The 19905-nt window shown below is 37.5% G+C and overlaps 1 protein-coding gene and 1 long non-coding RNA gene across 19 annotated transcripts in view; one reads left to right on the top strand and one right to left on the bottom strand.

Annotated features, from left to right (window-relative positions):
• The window catches only part of PCDH7 (protocadherin 7), a 417583-nt gene that overhangs the window by 113919 nt on the left and 283759 nt on the right, over positions 1-19905 (top strand). The window lies entirely within an intron of this gene.
• On the bottom strand, positions 1580-16550 carry LOC140622625 (uncharacterized). Of its 2 annotated transcripts, XR_012022327.1 has the most exons (4): positions 16312-16468; positions 13669-13751; positions 9074-9273; positions 1580-3682 (listed from the first exon to the last, which is right to left on the bottom strand). It is a non-coding gene; the product is annotated as an uncharacterized lncRNA (long non-coding RNA). The 2 variants fall into 2 exon arrangements; XR_012022328.1 differs by lacking the exons at positions 9074-9273; positions 13669-13751 and having other exon boundaries at positions 2277-3682; positions 16312-16550.

Raw genomic sequence — 19905 nt, 5'->3', positions numbered from 1 at the left:
AATATTCATTTCATTTTCAATAGAGATGAAAGTTAAAAAAAAATCCTGAAATTCTTCCAAGGCATTTGTTCAAACAGACCCAAATCGGCTTTTTCCCTTTGCATAATCATCTGTCTAAGGATATTCCCTTGTTCAAGGTCCATTATTTATTATTTATTAGATTTATATGGCAAGATATTCTGGAGAAATCTGATAAAACTGCAAAAAGCAGCATTTCACCGCTGTCCTAATTTATCCTTGAAATATTTAGACCTTCGGGGGAAAATATTTAGACCTTAGAAACAGTGGTTTTATATAAATCCATTAATAAAATTACTTTGAGAAGTGTAATTACATGTACATTCATTAGGGTGAGACACAGAAAAGACATATATAATAATAAACCAGTAGGTGGGAGGTACAGTTGAGAGAGTTTGTTGGTTGTTAGGCTTCCAATAAATTTAATATGCATCTTCCGGGGTCTGTTATGTGCCACATGCTAGGTTGTGTGAGGGAAATTTAGTGATCATTTTATTAGTAATAACAATAAAAAGTCATCCTCAGGGAGCATAGACTCCCAGGGGCGGAGAGATTCGATCAAACAGAGGTCTCATCACAGAGTCTATGCAAGTGCTGGAAGAGAGGATATGGTAAGAGCCCTGGGCCAGGACTTGGACTTTTTAATGTTTATTCTACTCATTGATAACACAGGTCAACTTGGGCAGCTCATAGCCATTCTTTATCTCTGTTTCACCATCTATAAAGTGGGGCTAATATCTGTTCTACCTATTTCACGGGGTGATGTATGTACTAAATGGACCCATGAATATGAAGGCATCTTGAATATTTTTTTAAAACTTTTTTTTATAAATTTTTATTTATTTATGATAGTCACACAGAGAGAGAGAGAGAGAGAGAGGCAGAGACACAGGCAGAGGGAGAAGCAGGCTCCATGCACCGGGAGTCCGACGTGGGATTCGATCCCGGGTCTCTAGGATCGTGCCCTGGGCCAAAGGCAGGCGCCAAACCACTGTGCCACCCAGGGATCCCGAATATATATATATTTTTTTTAAGGGAGGAGGAAGTAGATGTTAAACTGAGGCATTTTTTTTTCTTTCACTAGGTATAGTTTTGAATAAGACACGGGCAATAACATCACAAAATATGAAAAAAAAAAAAGAGAAGCCTTATTTCACATGAAGCACAGCTACATTATTTTAATCCCTACTTTACTACCTTATGTAATCTACATTTGGTTGACTCAGATAGTTATTGGACCAAAACAAAAAGATTGAAGATGTTAGCAGTGCTAATTTATTTTAATCCTTGATTTACTGTTTTATGTGATCCACATTTGCTTGACTCAGATAATAGAGAAGCCAAAACATGAAGCCAACTTATTTGATTTATTTCATCACCTTCTTGAGTATTTATTTTTTATAAAGTACTGCAGGTAAAGCAGAGATGAATGAGATGTAGTCTATGCTTTGACAAAGAACACGGTCTACTTGGCGATAACAGAGACAAAATGCATGCATACACAACTTACCGTATTAAGTGCTATGGAAAAGCTACAGAGATTCACAGGATGAAGTGAGCATATGAACTAGAAATGTATATAACCAACAATCTGGATTTTATATATATATGTACTTGTGGTAAGAAAAAAACAGTTTAAAATCAAGCAGTGTAGAAGAAGCAGAAAGTGTAGGGGAAGGTACTATCATGTGATTGAAAACTCCTATTATTTTATAAGGAATAACCAATGCTGCCCAGGAGATTATACGTATTAGTGAACTCTTTCGTAGCAACATTTACTGTGGTTTGTAAAAATTTACATTTCTCTCCTGAAAGTTTTATAGTGAAGAATAATAGTTCTGAAAACGTGATCAGTAGATCCAGGAATAAAATAATATTATGATAAAAACCCATGGCCTGGAGGTTATGATAATGGAAAAAAAAATATTTAGCTCTCGCTGGTTCAGATCATTTCAAGATGGTATTGCAATACTTGCAGGTCTCAAGCACCAGAGAGAAAATCGCTAAAGAATACACCCATTTACATTATTGTGACCTTGAATACATGTCCAGTTTCTTCGCAGGTTAACTGCAGGAGCTGCCCCGAGTGCCTCGGCGTTCATGGTAGCTGACTCACTCCCAGCCGTGCTGGCTAGCACGGTAGGGCATGCTAGGCTCCTCTTGGACACACAACACATTTAACACCGAGAAACTAGCCTTTTTGGTTGTCAGTATTTTCGAAAAGAGACAACCAAGTGACAGACACACAAAGTCTAGAATGGTTGGGAATATAAGAACTGCAACTTTTTATTAATTTTTTAAAGTGATGAATCAGCAATTGTATGGCAAGTAGTGAAACAAGGATTTCAGCAACAAATACTCCCCAAAGCAGCGGATTAGACCTGTACAGAAATTATTAAAATTACTCGGGGCCAAGGGCTTTGTTCTTGCTGGCCACCTGCAGTGTGTGGTAATGCCCTTTTAACGTTCTATCAGGAGCCCTGCATGGACTGTCTGACTTGACATTGGACATTACCACGAGGAGACAAGCATGTGGGTAGAGTGATTAATGTAAGCCCTTCTGGAACTAGCCAGAGGCTTAAGGAATTCTTTTCTGCAGCATTCCAGAGATAATTGCCCACCATTTTATCCAGGAAAATGTTAAGTCATTAAAAAAAATATATATATGGCACACTGTGACACTGGAGACCTTAGTGTTACACAAGGAAGGAAATCAGAAATAAAATGGAAAAGGGGAAGGGTGTTAAGAAAAGACATACGTGAGTTTGTAGACTCTTTGAGGGTGGGCAGAGTTCATTTCATCAATGTCCATCAGTTTTTCAGATTGATAAGCTCGGAGGTGTTGTGCAGTTTGTCCTTGACAGCCTGGCAAACTTGCCTGAGTTCTCTGAAGAGGCACCGTTATATAAGGTGAATCCAGTATGCTTGCCAGGAGACAACTTCTTATCTCAAAATTCTACGAATTAATTCTCACTCTATTGTTAATGTCTCTATGAATGAAGCTGGAATGCAAGACACTAAAACGAAGTGCAGACTTTAAAGGTAATTGATTAGAAGAAGTATGTATAACATTATTGTGTTCGAATCTATTACTGTCTTATTTTTTTTTTCTATTACTGTCTTAGATGAGACTAATTCGGTTCCAATTTGGCATCCACAATCCATGAGAGCATCTTAGGTTCCAAAATATTGTAGCCAAATATCCTCTTCATCACGCTGGGGCTGGGGGCTAGGGGAGATAATCGACTTCGGTTGTGTTCTGAATGCCTGGGCGCTCCATATGGCCTATTTTCCATTGGCAAGTGAGTCCTTAAAATCTTAGGGGATTCCACTACATATGCATAAGTATTATAAATTAATGTTCTAATGTGCTTTGAGGCTCTTGCTGGATGAATGGCAGGCAAAAGGAAAGAAAACGAAAAACATATTTTTTAAAGAAACCATAGGCATGTGGTTCTCCCCAGGCATCGGAATTAGGGAGTTTGAAGAGACTCAAGAACTAGATCCTTCCTTTTCTGGAATTAACTCTTGGGAGATGGATAGAAATAATGCAGTTTCTTGATACTTTCACTTTCAGAAGTGCTGTGATCATCCCAGACTCCTTGCTTCATTCTTAAGTTATCACCATTTTTCAAACATTTGAAAGTTATTTTTTCTTTGCAGTCTTAAATAAAAACAGAAAAAAAAAATGCATTTAGCTGCATGGAGAGGATCCATCAGAAGGCTCATTTGGGGGAAAAAAAACCTACACTTATTTAACAAGCTAGTCCCTGGCTTGAGTAAAGCAGCCCAAGAAGTCCAAGAATCCTTTCTTTTCTCCCTTCCCTCCCTCTCGCCCTCCCTCTGTCCTTCCTCCCTCCCTCCCTCCCTCCCTCCCTCTTTTCCTCCTTCTTACCCTCCCTCTCCCCCTCCCTCCTCCCTCCCTCCCCTCCTCCGTTCTTTTCTGTCTTTAGCAAAGATTCAGATTCCTTCTCTTTATATGCTCCCTGGAACTGTAACGCACCGTGGATCTTATTTTTTGTTGCAGAACAGTGACTTATGGGGAAAATTCAACAAAGGACCATCAAATAATGTCTAGCATCCAGGAGTGTACTCTCAAATCAGGGGCCAACTTTTCTGGCAAATGAATTGGTCATCGAGGCCTTTAGAGATCTAACAGTAACTTACAGACTGTGGGAGCAAAGCAGCCTCCCTTTCTTTCTTCTGGGTATTTGTTTTCAAGTGATACAGCAATAGGCATAGACCAAATAAAACCAAGTGGCACTGGAAACTAGTGCTGTAGGACCAGCCTGGATTTACAACATTGTATCACCAATTAATAATTTATATGTGTATGTTACATGTGGGATTATATAATTACTATATATGTAGTAATCGCTGTATATTATATAGTGTACATAGCTACTATATATAATATAACCAAAGAATTATAAACATCTTGATCTTAATTAGTAGATCTTAATTATTTACTAGCAGATATCCAGTTGCATCAAGGAAAGAAAAAGGGACTTGTGGTTTGTGGTCAGGCCCATCCCAGTTCAAGTCCTCAAACTTCTTTTTTTTTTTTTTTTTTTTAAGATTTTATTTAGTCATTCATGAGAGACACAGAGGCAGAGACAGAGGCAGAGGGAGAAGCAGGCAGGGAGCCCGATGGGGGACTCAACCCCAAGAACTGAATCAGTTGCTCAACCACTGAGCCACCCAGATGCCCCTCAAACTTCTTGAGCCTCATTTCTTCATCTAGAAGACGAAGTTAACTATTCAGAGTTTGTATGGTTTGTGGTGAGGATTAAAAGCCACAAAACAGGCTAAGGACCTGACATAGAGTCTGGCTCATGGAAATGCCTGATAAATGGTAGATAATATTACTATTTCATATTATGCAAATTGAGTGATAATTACTAGTCTCCTCAGTGCATCCTTAGGGGTGTGGGTCGGGGTAATCTTTATTTTTTGCCATAGAAACTGCGATGAGGGAAATGTAACACTTACTCAAGGTCACCCAGTAAGTCACTCTCTGTCATTAGGACTTAAGGGTTTTCAGCTTCCCTGTCTAATTTCAGTCCATTAGGCCACAAAGTCATCAAAACAAACCAGAAAAGAACACCATCAAAAAGCAAAAGTAATAAAATCAAAGGATCCTGGAGCAGTATTGTACTAAAAGCCATCTGCTATCTTCGTCCGCATTCTCAACCCTCTTGAAATGTTATTTGTAAGGTCTTAAAAGGCTTGACTGGAAACCTTCATGCCTTTTTAAAGATACAGTATATCTTCTGCTGACTCATGCATGCTGAATAAAGAATTGTAATATAGATTTTTGAATTTACATCAGAGAGATGTCGATACTTTTTACATTGCCAAAGCCCTTAGGCTTTTGCTGTTCAGAAAGCAGCTTTATGATTAGCTAAGCAAATCATCGTTGATACGGCGGCGATGGGGATAGGGCAGGGGGTGTATTTGGGTGTGTGCTAGTGTGTCTGTGTGTGGAGGTGTGGGGATGATTGAATAAAATATCTGGAACATTTAAATGATTATAAATACGGTCATGCATATTATTTCCGTTCTTTTTTTATATCCAGTGTTCTTACCAGTGTGCTAAAATTTCTGTGCCATAATCAGGTGAAGGGAAAAAAAAAAGGCACAAAATGCTGTCTTAGCATTTCCACTTGACTTTGGTGCCTTGTCTCCCTGCCTCGCTCTCTCAGATGCCCTCATTCGTCCCACTCCTTTCCTCCTTTGGGCTTGGCAGGAACACTTTTGCTCGGTGCCAGTGTGGGAAGCTTAAACTCGCTTACTTAAGTGGCTGATCTCATCTCTTCCTTTATGTGGTTTGTGGGATTCCCCCCCCCCCATTTGGGCTTATTACTTCCTTCTACCCCCTTGTAGATTCACCTCTGTCATTGTATTTCCATTATTGTGTTGTCTTTTAAAATAAAACAATAAATATTTAAAACGTAAAGCCTTTTTAGTTTCAGTTGTGTGGCAGATATTTTTATATGAACAAAAATGAGGAGGTGAAAAATGGATTTCTCCAAAGTTTATAAAGGCCCAATGAGGCAAAGGGCACATTCTCAAGTTACAGGATTTTACTTGTCCTATTTCTGAGGAGCAGAGCAAAAAAATTTTTTTGCAGATATTTTAAGAGATGGCAAAACAGGGAAGCAAACCAAAGTCATCACAAAAGGCTCCCAGTGTAGACCCAGCCATCTGCATATAGTTCACAGAACTCTTCTGTTTATTTATGAGTCGTGGAATGTGTAAAGCCAACTTCTAGCTGTAAAAGGACATACAGTTGCTCTCATATAATTTCTTTGGCCTTTTTTTTTTTTCTGCAAAATCAAGAGTTTGCTTTCTCATATGTAGGAAAGCACTGCCATGCATAAGGACCCGGTTTTGGGGAATTAGAATTTCTTTCCTAAAACATTTAAAATGACTAATAAAAATAAGCATTTTATGTGTTTAAAACATGAACATAGAATTCAAATTAATGCAACTGATCTTGGTATGTACACACTGAAGTACCGCACCTGCCAAGAATACTTTAGACTTGCTCTAATGTACTCCTGAAAAGAAACAGAATTAAATTGAAGATAGAAACATTAATTTTCTGCTATAATTTGGTTCTTTTCAAGATAACAATCTTCGATTAAGACAGGCACAAAGGAAGACAATGAAAGAAGCTATATATTTTACTTTAAGATTTCACAATCTGTTTCCTCGTAAGATTTTTCCAGAGGTTTTTATAGGGAAAAATGATTTCTCAAATTTCATCATGGTATAATGAGTTCATGGAGCTAAATTGTTTATACATTAAAAAATTAAATGTCTCTGCCATTCTCGTTCAGCAATTCTGTGCTCTTTCTAGTTAAAAAGAACATTATGTTTTGCAGGCCGGCAACTTCCTTGATATGATGTTTTAGTTTAATCCATCCAAAACATTACCCTCCAGACATTCTAAGAAAGTTGTTTCTCTGACATGATGTGATTTTATGATCTCTTTGAAACATTCTCAGCCTTAAGCATTAAACACAAATAGATGGAAGTAGGTGATAGCTTGAGTGTTTGACCTCTAAATGTGGGTTTGGAATTACCCCTCTGAAGATGTGAAAATGTAAAGTGATATATATACCCAGGAATATCAGAATATAAACAAATGTCGTATCAGGCCAGGTCCAGATTATCTAACTCGTAATCTGAAACCAAATTCTCTTTGTCTCCCTATAATTTCCAGTGGATCTTGGCCACCATCTAGGGATGAATAAATACAAAGATGCCACTTCCCACAAAAGGGGGTGAAGTGAGTTTAATAGTCTCCAGAGTTTTCTATTGCCAGACAGAAAGTCTTCTTATCTATACATCTATGACTTTTACCCCTAGAGGAGGTGTCAACAATACATCCTTTAGGAATGCAGAGTCTGAGGAAGAATTTCATGGAACATTGGAAGGAAGACATAAAGACCATTGGTTGTGTCTTTGGAAAAGAGTTGGCTGTGATATGGAAAACAAACATGACAATAGTAAAAGCTAGGCTTTGCTCTTTCTTTCTTTCTTTCTTTCTTTCTTTCTTTCTTTCTTTCTTTCTTTCTTTCTTTCTTTTTTTCCTCTGCTTTTAGCAGCAATCTCAGCTACCTATAATATATTAGGGATGTTATAAAGCCATTGGAAATTATTTCCTTATCATTTGTAATATTTTATATAGTGTGGTATGTACTACTTTGTGGAACCAGAAATAACCTGCCTTTGAGTGCAGAAATTTATCGAACATTGAACACATAGAAACACATTGTTAGGTTATATTAAGATACATGCAAGCAGATGCCCAGTTGTCACTTCTTCCAGGGTCGTATCACCTTTTATTCATTTTGATGATACCATTTTTCTCTTTTGAAAGACTTTTCACATCAACAATTGGTAGTTTCTTTGGGATTTGATTAATGTCTGTTTTCTGTACCTGATTGTAAGTTTTTGTGATGGAAAGAACCATGAATATTTATACTTAACATGTGTCTGCAGCACATACAGACATCCCAATAAAAATCTTTCTGAATAGGTGAATATATGAATGAAGGAAGGAATGAATGAATGAGTGAATGAAAGTTCTATACTATGTGACACAGTACACTTCGTATGGAAGATGAAGTTGGAAGGGGACCAGGTAGGAAAGTCAGTTTATGAAGCATCTGGGATACTCTAGGTATTAGTTTGTGTTCTGTAGGAGGCAATAGAATAATTTTAGCAGGAATGTGACCCAATGAGATTGATGATTTAGCGCCCACCTTGAAGGTTATGAGGAGAAAAAGTTGTGAGAATGATGGCAGCGTGAAGCACATTGACCGTGTACCTGCAGTGATTACTATTTCTTAGTACTTTCTACTCCCTGTTATTTGCTTATTTATACACTTATTGTCTCCCAACTCCTGCTTATCCTCCTATCAGAGAAGAGATAGTGTCTCTGTCTCATTAGATGCGATAGCCCCAAGGTCTCCTGAGTGGCTCAGTCGGTTGGTTGAGCATCTGCCTTTGGTTTAGGGGTCCTGGTCCGGGGGTCCTGGGGATCCTGAGATGGAGCCCCAGGGCTCTCTGCTCAGCAGGGAGCCTACTTCTCCTCTGTCAGTCTGCTACTCCTCCTGCTTGTATTCTTTCCCCCTCTCTCCCTGTCAAGTAAAATAAATAAAATCTTAAAAAAAAAAAAATGCTGTAGCCCCAGCAATAACGGCTACTGGCATAAGGTAGTGCCTCAATTAATGTTTATTGAATAAGTGAATATTTTTTTTTTTTTAACTGGAACATAGTGAACAGTTTTTAAATATCAGCTGAGCTGTATATCTTATTTCTGCCTATCCTTTTCTTAAGCATTCACCATTTTTTTTTAAGATTTTATTTATTTATTCAGGAGAGACACAGAGAGAGAGGCAGAGAGAGACACAGGCAGAGGGAGAAGCAAGCTCCTTGCAGGGAGCCCGATGTGGGACTCGATCCCAGGCCCATGATCATGACCTGAGTCCAAGACAAATGCTCAACCACTGAGCCACCCAGGTGGCCCTTGAATATTCACATTTTTAATCTATTTTCCATTTTTTGGATGTGGGGTGAGGAGCTCTGGCACTTTGTTTATTTATTTATTTATTTATTTATTTATTTAAGCTCTGGCACTTTAAATAAAATAGGCATAATTTTTTTTTCAGTTGAGGACATAGCAATTATTTTCAAAGACTGTCACAGTTTCTGATTTCTGTCTTCATGTTTCTTTGTGTTCTGTTAAACAAGAAGCAAACAAACAAATTAGCTATCTGAGCTAATTTTAACATATAATCTAAAGAACAGGCTTGCTCCTGTAGCCCCCTGAATGTTTTTCTTTAGAGATTTGTGGTACATTTGGGCTGAGATTCCCTTTCATCAAGATTAGAATAGCTTCTTCTTACCAGTACAAAAATCTGTTTATAGAAGTTTACGTGAACTGAACTTCCTTCTGGTGGCAAAAATACTTCTCTGTGCTTAGACATTTAAAATTCTTTTAAAACCTCAGGAAGCAATTGACAATGGTGATTTTCTTGCAGGTCTCTGTGGTAAAAGGAGTCATGGTGTCCAGAAGCAAATAAATGATCTTGACAACCAAATTCTATTTCCTATTAAAAATCACTGCATGGGATGCCTGGGTGGCTCAGTGGTTGAGCATCTGCCTTTGGCTCAGGGTCTTGGGATTGAGTCCCACATCGGGCTTCCAGAGGAGAGAGCCTGCTTCTCCCTCTGCCTATGTCTCTGCCTCTCTGTGTCTCGTTAATGAATATAAAATATTTAAAAAATATTACTGCACTGTGTGGTTCTATTTTCTTCAATGTCTAGGAATTTTTTAGCTGGAAAGTTGGGAAAATCAGTTTCTTTACAAACGTGGCTCATTTTGTGGATAAGTCTACATTGTGGATGGTTCCCAAGTACTAGATTCTTACATGTAGTATGCAGACATATTTGTTAGCTCTTAGCAGATAAATACATATAAACTAAATATGGGCAATATGATCTGAAAAACCAATATATGTCTTTAAGTAGGTTCCACGCCCAACATGGGGCTTGAACTTACAACCCTGAGATTAGGAGTCACATGCTCCATCTACTGAGCCAGCCAGGCACCCCAAAAAACTAATAATTTGTGTACAGTTTCCTGAGTCTTGTAGCATTACCAAGAGACACAAATAAAAAACTTATTTTTGCAAAATTGCCACTGTGGGAGTAATCAGAGTATAATAAACAAATTAATTTTTTTCTATATAGTTGTCTATAATTATCAGAAAAATAAGCTTTCAAATAGTTACATTTTAATCAATTATCTATGAACTCTGGATTGTAGGTATGTATTGAATTTCATGATTTTCATTGGCTACTCTTTATTTCACACTTGGCCCTTCCTAACTTTATAAAGCCTAACGGGAAAGAAGTTCTGGGAACTTATAGTTTTAAGTTTTTTTTCCTCAAATCAAGTATTCATATGATTCACATTAACTGCATGTGTGTGTCTGTCTATCCAAAATATCCTTTGTTTCAAAAATAATTTGAGCATACTTAAATTTGCATATCATGAAATAGGAAAACTTTTTTGGGAGTAATGATGGGAAATATTGGAAAAAAGTGAAAATTATTATATCTAATATAACTAAGATTTAGTCATTCCAGCTGTGTTCCAGCGGGTTGAAATCCATGCCACCTCTGCATGGAAGTTAGAAGCACAGCAGATGTCTTTACAAAATCTGTGTATGATTTGGCCACTAAAAGTGCATCTTAGAATGTGAACTACCCCCTTCTCCTTCTTTTCACCTACCACGGGCACCAATACTACTAATCTTCGGGAGAATTTTGTAGATAGTCATTACTTTATCAGAGAAGTCCTTCTAAAGAGCTTAAATACTTAAGTGATTTCCCTTGGAGCAGTAATGGTGAATTATGTGGTGCTCTAATTGTGCTATTAGTTTATCTAAGCTAAAATGCAATCTACTTAATTTGAGGGTTTTATTACACATTGGTCTCAAAAGGTGAAACACATTAAAAGCATATTGGTTCTTCTAACAGGAGGTTAAGCCTTTTCAGATACTGCATGTGATGGAAATATTGTCTCTCCCATTTACTGTGAATGTTAGTGTAAGATGTTTTTATTGACGCAGAACTGTAACTTGGGAAATTTGCAAGTTACTTGTTTAATATTTATTAATTTGTTATCATCTGTGGAGTCAAAGTTATTGTTCTTTTGGTAAAACTATTCCAACCTCATGGTACATCTAATTAATATGTGAATTTATTATGAAATTATGCCACTTAGGTTGTGGTGTGTTTAAAACTTAAAAACACAGGTCTATTTATTCAAAAGGAAATTATGTGTAAACAGAGCAGAGAGGATTTTTAAAGCAGTTCACCTATTCTGTGTGATACTTTAATGGTGGATATGTGCCATTATAAATTTGTCAAAACCCAAAGAATGTACGACACCAAGTCCTAAGATAAACTATGGACATTAGGTAATAATGATGCATTGATGTAGGATCATAATTTGTAATAGATAGACCACTCTGGTGGAGGTTGTTGATAATGGGGCATGTTGTGTGTTGGGGGCAGGAGATACATGGAAATCTCATACTTTCTGCTCAATTTTTCAGTAAACCTAATACCATTCTAAAAAATAAAATCTTATTTTTTGAAAGAAAAAAAAAACAGGTCTACATAAAGTTAAAACGGAAGGAGAGATTTCCCATCTCTTCTTATCTGAATACTAGAAAATTAGAAACTGACTCAACCCTGAAATTGACTCAACGCTATGCTTTAAAAATGCTGTATTTTTTAAATTTTACTTTCATCTTGAAATTATCTTTTATTTATTTATTTTTTTAAGATTTTATTTATTTATTCAGGAGAGACACAGAGAGAGAGGAAGAGACACAGGCAGAGGCACTCGATCCCAGGACCCCGGGATCATGACCTGAGCCCAAGGCAGACGCTCAACTGCTGAGCCACCCAGGTGTCCCTTGAAATTATCTTTTAAATGATAATTGAGTTGGCAGACATAACATTTATCAATACACTAAATTTTTACTTATGTAGTGACACTACAGTACCTGGGGGTATAGCTCAGGGGCAGAGCATTTGACTGCGGATGTAGTGACACTACAGGTCTGAATATGTTTACTGTAGTTTCATAGTTATAAATTATTGTTTACTATTATAAATCTATTGCTTGTAAGTGGCTGACCTGTGTATCATACGATGTTTAGTGGCATCCTTTGGTATCTATTTATGAGATGTCAATAGTCCAACCCAAGTTGGGAAAACCGAAACTGTCTCCTGACATTGCCCATGTCACTTGAGGGGAAACTGCCTTCTGTCAAGAACCATTGTTTGTAAGGTAAATGTACACAACTCTTATTTTATTGTTGTTCAAAATATGTAGTGTGTACATATGTGTATGTGTATTTGGCTTCACAGTTCTTAGTGTATAAATCAGGTTTTGCAAAAACAAGAGTGCAGACATAAAAAGGAAATTCCTTTACTTTGTTCATAATTCATAATGCTACTACTCAAGGGTTCCTCGCTGGCTCAGTTAGTCGAGCATGTGACTTCTTGACCTTGGGGTCATGAGTTCAAGCTCCACCATGTTGGGCGTAGAGCTTACCTTAAAAACAAAAAAAAAAGAAAGAAAAGAAAAGAAAAACAGTACTGCTTATAATGCTACTGTTCAGATTATGTGCTTTTAACCTCTCTTTGTAAATTAACAAAGAATGGGTACACATTTGTACCCTCTTGCTCAAACAATATACACAACTGAGCACTCCTCATTAGTAGTTTTAGCTTCCTGCATTAGGGGCTGATTCAAGCTACTTTTGCAGCAGACCTCCCCTTGTGCTTCACACCAGAAGGCTTTAGAATAAACATTTGGCTGAAAAGTCTTTATAGGACTCATCCAGCTGTCCTGTGAAAGAACTGTTGCCCACACTCACATGCATTAATGTATGACTTGCCAAAATGTTTGTTTGCCTTCACATAGACAAAGGCACAATGCGAATGTGAAGAGTATACTGTTAAATTATCACTTCTTGAGCCAACCAAGTGAACTTGGAAGTTTTCCATATATAAATATAAGATAGACAGTTTACTAAACCATTTTTTAAAAGAATGATGGAAATTATTAGCTAACATTTGCTAAAAATTATAATTCTAAATTAATCTTATAGTGGATTTTAATAATGCAAAGGAATTTTATAAATAAACTACCATATGATTTTTATTTCTCTTTTGGAACTACATTATGTATTCTACAGAGAGTTTTCTAATTTTTCTCCTATCTTCTTAGTCTTTCCTGTCTCCCATCTTTCATTTATTGCTTTGCTCCTATTTCTACCATTGAATCTTTAAAGGTAGTGATATATCAATACGAACTTGAAATTTGGAGCTGACCCAAAAAAGCTTGTATATGTATTACTTTAAAGTAATTTCAAGATAGAAATGCAAACCTGTTTCCATGTTGCTACTGTTAATATATATTTAATGAATTACCTTGACATATGCCTGCTTTGTCTTTAATGAACAATACTAATTTCAGTCCCATAAAATATACATCCAATCGATTGTATATAAATGATTAATTTGCATATGCTTTACACACAAACTTACACAATTGCGCCTTCACATTACCTTCTTCACATCAGCTGCCTTCTGAAATAGTTTCAGGGTGTGTAGCAGCACCAATCTGAAATCTTTAGTAGAACATAAAACGTTGCAGGGAGCTAAACCTTTGACTAGGTAGCAACTTTAATAACATTTTAAAATTTGAGGTATTCGGTAGAAACAACGATACGACCCGATTGGAAAACAAAAGAAATGGTTAAGGTGATATATCATCAGGTAATTCTCTGGATAATTATGTTTTTAATGTGTCTTTATCACGGTGCGGGCATACTAAATGGTGATTTTTGAGCATTTTTAAAGATTTCTGTAACAAAGAGCGTTCCTTCCTTTTTTTATTTAGTTTTTCTTCTTTTCAGATGAGGACAGATGCAGTGAGGGCTGTGTGCCTAAATGAACACTTTTACTAAATTAGTCTGGCATAAACACAACACTGCTAGCTTTCAGTACAATTGAAAATAAGCGTGGGGGTTTAGAGGTCTTTCTTTTCATAGTTCTGTTAAATCATGCTTAAAGTTCAGTTTGTATTCCAACAGTAGCATTTAAGACAGCATAGTTAAGAATCTCTTAACATTTCCATTTACAACTTCCCTCTCCCTCTAACATTTTCTTTAATGATTGTAGGATGTTTCATGGTAACAGCTCATCGGCAGTTAGAGCCAATGACCTAAATATGCAATTAAAATTGCAGTAGCCTTGCTAGGTGATAAACTGGCCCTCACTGTGGGCTTTGGAAATACTATTTTCTTTCCTCAAGACCTCTTCTTTTTACTATTTATAAAATGGAAAAGCACACTACTGGGGCTGAATCCTCTCGAGAAATCACATTAAAGGGTCTTTACAGATTTAAAAATGAAGCTGTTGAAACGTTTTTTTGCATTGTTGATAAGACTTACTGGCCCTGGATATACCCTTTAAACTAAAATCATTCATTTATTTGTAGTTCGTGGGTGGCAAAAGATGGCATGGGGATGTCTATGCTTTCGTAACTCAAGGGGGCACATGTAAAACTGCCATCCTGGAGAGTGTGCCTTAGATGGCACTTGGCCTTTTGGCAGTCACGTGCGTGTGTACCAGAGAGGACTGACCTTCCAAACACCATGCTTGGGGAAATCATGGGCTCTTATAACGAAAAATCATGTTAGTTCAACTTCCTCATTTTAACATTGAGGCGATTTCCTTCAGATCACGCAGATAATGGTATAGGAGCTGTCAAATCATAACATGAGTTTCCTGATTCTCAATACAACCTCTGGTGCTTCAGGGCTTTATCTTTTTCCATTTCATGTTACTTCCCGCCTTCCCTCTGACTGCCATAGGTATCATAGGACAGATTTTCAGCAATTTAAAGGATTCTATTTTATTAATGATAGACACAGACTTAGACTATAATGTGTGTGTGTGTGTGTGTGCAGGCACGCAGGTGCGCAGTGATACGAATTAGATTAGTTCTAGGTGTGTAACTCCTGCTTACTCAAAATAAACTGGCTCCATAATTTTGTTACCTTATTTTACCTTTTTGGTTTCATTTCCTGTGTGTGTAAAATATAACCTGCTGAATGTACTGAGAGATCTAATTTACTAAACTCAAAGCATTGATAATTTTCTTCCACTAACCATACCCTTCCATGTGAGGCTCCTCCTCCTCAAGCCCCAAACCACTTGAGGTCACTGTTCTTTCCAGTTATTTCTTTGTTGATGTCTCATTCCTGAACCCTAAGCAGAATAGGTCTCTGCTCTCTGTGAGCACAGATGTGTCTGTGTTAGTTTGGGACCTAGATCTGTACTTTGCAGCTTCAATTTAGAATCATTGTCTTGAAAGCTAAAATTCTATAGAGTTCTTAGTCTCGTCCACAGTATTACTCTGCCCATAGCATAGTGTTTTTTACTGTGTGAAAGAGCAAGTTTCCTCTGGTTCTTTTGGCTAGTTCTTCTCTTCCAGGTTCTTTATTTTCTCCTTACCTTGTTTTCACACAGTTTCCAACTGTCCTTCTCCATAGACACTATCATCTCCTCTTATATAATCCTGGATTATTATAAGTAAAATTAAGTTACACTTTTTTGAGTGTGAAGACTTCAACTGAGAAGGTATTCAAGATGCATGGACATATTATTTGTGGTTGGAGGGCATGGTTTTACTGTATCTTGATGTCTGTGCTCGGTCTTCAGGGAAAAAAATGGGAATGGGCTTTTAAACTTCAACTTGATGGCTAAGCATTGAGTCTGCTTTGATACCTTCATTCTACCTTCAATTTTAATAACTATTCTTCTCCTCATTCCTCTGATCAAGTCATAGACTAGTGCTAGAAATTGCTTTTGGGATAATTTGCTCTTATCTCATATATATATGAGAAAACTGAGATTCAGAGAGCCTAAATGATTTGTCCTGAACCCATTCAGTCAAGTCAAGAAATCAGGTTTTTTTGGTTTGGTTTTATTACTAGAATTTCTAACTGCTTATCCTCTCTAGCTCTGTATCCTTGTGCTGTATCTAGTTGTTTAACCAGGCTGCTACCTTTGATATGTATTTTTGATGCATGATTTTTCTCATTCTGAGCTTCAGAGGAATAGGGAGCCTATAGCAGGACCCTACCCCATGGTTGCGTACTCACCACCAGGCACTATACTAACCTCATGCCCACTGCCTCCTTACTTCTAGTATGTGGACATTCCCTTCCTGGTAATTCTATGTGGGCTTCATGAGGCCTTCTTGGTTTTATCCCAGTATCACCAGCCACAGTACCTTAGATACCATGCTTCCTTTCCTGAATTCTGAATTCTGAATTCTCTCCAACTGCCTGCTCAAGAGAAATATTATGTATTTCCGGTCTCTACTTTTGATTTATCTCTTGTTCTAACTGATGAAGAAACAGAAGGAAACCAAGGGACTTCCTTGGAAATTCTTTTTGTAAAGGGACTTTGAGATTGCTTTTGGAACGTGCAGTCTTGTTCCGGATGAAGAACATGTTTTTCATGATCTTGCAACTCTCCTTCAGTTCTTCTGAGACTGAGAAACTATGCGTGTGTGTGTGTGTGTGTGTGTGTGTGCGCGCGCGAGCACACACACTTATGTTCAAATACCACAAAAGTGACTAAAGAAAAATGTATGTCATTGGAGGAATTCCTTTGAAGGCATTATGGTATGATGGAATAAGTTTGGGCCTGGGATCAGATTCACCTCATTTGGAAATGAGTTCTTCTAATTACTAAATATCTGACCCTGAAAAAAGTTGTATATTAAATCCCAGAGTGAGAATTAAAACACAGGTTTACCAAGCTCTAAAATTTGTTTTTTATTCACCATGCGTAACACATTCTCTGCTTCACAGTGTTCATTCAACATAACTGACAAGGGGAATGTTCCTGTTTTTCTGTCTTTAGCAGGAAGGGCAAATGGATTTTATCTTGCCTGAAGGTCAATGATTAAAGGCTGAATAGTCAAATTATGTTATTTTTTAAAGATTTTTTTTTTTTTTTTTTATGTGAAAGAGAGAGCATGTGCAGAGGAGAGGGGCAGAGGGAGAGAGAGAAGCAGACTCTCTCCGGAGCAGGGAGCCCAATGTGGTTCTCAATCCCAGGACCCTGGGATCATGACCCCAGCCAAAGGCAGACACTTAACAGGCTGAGCCACTCAGGCACCCGGTCAAATGATTTAATGTCTCTAAGCTCCAGTTACCTCAGCTGTACCACTGAGGTAAAGATAGTTGTATGGCTAGAATAAGATCATGCATGTGAAAGATACATTTTAGAAATAGCAGTAGTAGCACTATCATTCTACCTTCTCTCCATCTTAGGAACCTGAGTAGGGTAGAGTTTTCTATAAGTAATGATGATGTCATAGTCTGTTCAGGCTGCTATGTAACAAAATACCAGAATGAGTAGCTTATAAACAGCAGAGATCTATTTCTTGCAGTTCTGGAGGCTGGAAGTCTGAGATTATGGTGCCAGCATGGTGGGATGGGGACTTTCTTCTGGGTCACAGATTGTTCATTGTACCCTACCATGGTAGAAGGCGTGAGGACGCTCTGTGGGGTCTCTTTTGTAAGACCATGAATTCCATTCATGAAAGTGCCACTCCTGTGACCTGATTACTTCCCAAAGGCCCTACTTCTTAATGCCATCACCACGGGCATTAGGATTCCACCATGTGAATTTTGAGGGAGAAACAAACATTCAGATCATAGCAGGGTGTAACATTAATTTTGGATCGTTGAGGTGATCAATCTGAGGCCACTGACATCAAATACATCACTACTGAGAGATATTTAGATGGGGATGGTAAATTACAAGAGTTTACTCCTGAAAACTCACACTCAGATATACCTAAAATCAGCTTACATGGTATGCAGTTACCCGTTATTACCTAGAAGTAATGAAATTTAGTGTTTTTCCCTCAAAGAAAACCTAAGTTATAATCTAGGAAAAGAGATTTGTGATGGAAAGTAAATGAGATAAGGAAAGTAGATAAAATATGCAGAAACTGCCATTTCTGCTCTGCTATTTTATGTTGTTTACTTCAACAGAACACCTAAGAATAGTGTTTGCCTATCTAAAAAGGATTGTGATGTAAGCATCTCGATTTATGGCCAAGGAGCTGGGTGTCTTGGTGCCATTTTAATGTTTTATATTAAGAGGCTATGACAAAATACATGAATTAGCGAGTTGTAGAGTCCTGTCAGATGCAATTACAGCTATTTGTTTATATGTAGATATATGCAGATTCATGTACTATGCAATTTAGCAATTGTGTCAAAGTCAGGGAAGCTGGCTGGGTGTGGGGGAGAGGCTGGGGTGGGCAGAGGATGGGAAAATAATTATTCCCAGACCTGAGGCCGTAGCCCAAGCTTCTAAGGGCTTTGGATACGTCAGAGGAGAATCTCTCCTTCAGTAATATTACTTGATCTAATCAGCCGGAATCCTAATCTCTTGAGACTCCTTGAAGGAGTTGCAAGTTATTAGTATGTTAACCAAAACAGTGGTAGAGTAGAAAAACCTCTTGGTGATCAAATCAAACAGCACTACTTGATGATCTTTATTGAATCATAATAGTCCTTCTGAAAAAATCCCCAAAGGAGGAAGGATTTTGAAACTTTGCACATGAAACACATTTAATAAAGTGCCCTCCAAATTCGTATAACTTCCTCACAGAATTCCAGTTACTCTAGCCTGAGTAGACTAGAGGCTACTCAGTGGGAGGCTAAGGTGAAGCAATTTGGAGAAATTAATATGGAACAGTCAGAACCAGAGATTAAACTCAGGTCTACCGATCTCAAGGAAAAAAAAAAAAATCTATTCAAGAATGTTGATTCAGCCTTACTGAACAGCAAAGTGTTCCTCGTTTATGCTCTCATGTTTTTCAGGGATGGCAAATAGGTTTCATTCAACCTGTTGCTTCATAAGGATTGATTCATAATGGCCTCTCAAGTGGCTACACTGAGAAGGACTTTATGATGGATCCTTATTATTGGGAAATTGACCTTAGTGATTATAGAGATGTGCCTTGAAATGGGAGGGGGTGGATGCCTGCCAGTATTTGCCATTTCTGGGTTAGAAATAAAATGTCTAGGAGAGTGCTTGGTGAATATTAGGTATTTGAGACATGTTATTTCTCTTCCATTTATCGTTGACCACCTCTTCTAGGTATAACCACAAGACCCTTCTTACAGTCGGTATCAGTAGTGTCCAATCTGAGAGTCCCAGAAGGCTTAGTTGGAAATTGAGCCAGAAATTAGACACATTACATGGTGCCATGTCAGCCACCATACTGGCTTCTAAGAGGACTGGTACACGTTTTATATATTTATATTTGTTTTTTAATCAAACATGGATACTCATAAGAGGCATATTTTCTGGAATATGGACAATAAGTTGAAGCTATATTTTCTTCTGTGTCACAGAATGCCTAAGATATTCAGGACAGATATCCAGTGTAAATGATGTTACATTTTATTCTTCTATTAGCATTCTTTTTTTTTTTTTTTTTTCCTGACTTAAAGTTAAAAGTCACTGTAGATGTAAAAGTGTAACTACCAAATCAGCCAAGATTTTTTTTTTTTTCTAAATCATTGTGTACTCAAAAGCCTATTTTCCCTCTGAGGAGCTATGGAAGAATGGACTCCTAAGAGACTAGATTAATCAAATTTAAAAGCAAATGTAAATTTAAATCAACCATGGAGCCCTGCTGTACTGCAATTAACATTTCAAGGTAAATGAAATGTGATGATA

The sequence above is a fragment of the Canis lupus genome, chromosome 2 (assembly GCF_048164855.1).
Source record: "Canis lupus baileyi chromosome 2, mCanLup2.hap1, whole genome shotgun sequence".
NCBI classification, from domain to species: Eukaryota; Metazoa; Chordata; class Mammalia; order Carnivora; family Canidae; genus Canis; species Canis lupus.
This window is presented reverse-complemented; position numbering and strand designations above follow the sequence as displayed.